The following is a 1,309-nucleotide window of genomic DNA, read 5'->3' as shown; positions in this document are numbered from 1 at the left end:
ATACACCATGCATGCTTAGCATACCTACCTTGTAATGCCATGTTTAGGCCTTAACATGCCTTAGGTTGTAAACCATTGCTCAAGCATGTTTTAGGTCTAGCTTTGTGAAGCTTTTGTGCTTATTTTGCCATGCTAGAGGTCTGTCCTTAGTCATTTTGGTCGGCCATGGCATGTTTAGTATAGCCCCTTTGCATTTTGGCTTGTTGCCCTTAAGTGTGTGAGTGTGTAGCATGCATTACTTGCTTTATTTTAATGGTTTGGCACCATTTATGGCATCATTTCAGTCCCCTTTGCATGCTTGTATGCTTGCCTTGGATGCCCCTTTGATGTCTTATGAACTTGTGTGGCATGCTCCTTGAAAGTGCATTTGTGCATGCTTTTGAATTCAAGCCATTTAGATGCCATCTAAGTAGTCTTTTGGGCTTTGTTTTATGTGCTAAAACTCTGTTTTTGGTCATTAAATTCATGCCATGTTTGGTCTTGCTAAGTGTGGTCAAATACCCCTTTAGCTTGCCTTGAATGCTTGGGCCATTTGTTGCATGTTTAGCCTATCTTGTTTACTTGGTTTGGCACCATGTTCTTGCATGATTTTCAGAGTTTAATGCATGCCCCATGTCCATGATTATTCCCTTTTAAGTGTGCTTAAAAGATGCCCTTTGATGCTTAAGTGTTTAGGCCTTAACATATGCATGTGTGTATGTGTGTTTGGTCCCATCTTCTTAAGCTTTGGCCACTGTTTTGGGACCTAACTTAGAGCCGTCCAATTAGTGTAAGTCCATCCCTTGTATGCCATTCAAGTGCTATTACATTACCTCATGTTTGCATGCTTTGGTTGCATGTGTTGCATGCTTGAAATCATTTGCATTTGGTATGCATTCCCTTGGTCAAACTACTAGCATGTTGCATGATTAGATCACATCTTGCATGCTCTAAGTAGTTTGCATAGTTGTGGCATGCTTGTTTGCCTTGTTGCTTAGGTTGTGTACCTAATGTGCATTGCATGTTTGCATGCTCCCTTTTATACCATGTTTCATGTTAGTTAACATGCTTAGGTTGCGTTGAACATGCATGCCTTGTCCCTTGATTTAGTGATAAGGATTGGCCCCCTTTGGTTTGATGGTTTGCATTGTACTTGACATCAAAATGTGCACACTTGGTCCCTTGGGCCATAACGCATGGAAATGCATGATTGATGGTCTGAGAACCAAGGAGCATGTCCCTTTGAGTCACTAACATGATAAGGGACATGATTGGTGTAGACATTGCTTGAATTGCATTGCCATGCTCTGCCTTGCCCTCTGTTGCTGTC

This window comes from Camellia sinensis, chromosome 11 (genome assembly GCF_055761805.1).
Source record: "Camellia sinensis isolate YWXY chromosome 11, ASM5576180v1, whole genome shotgun sequence".
Lineage (NCBI taxonomy): Eukaryota > Viridiplantae > Streptophyta > Magnoliopsida > Ericales > Theaceae > Camellia > Camellia sinensis.
This window is presented reverse-complemented; position numbering follows the sequence as displayed.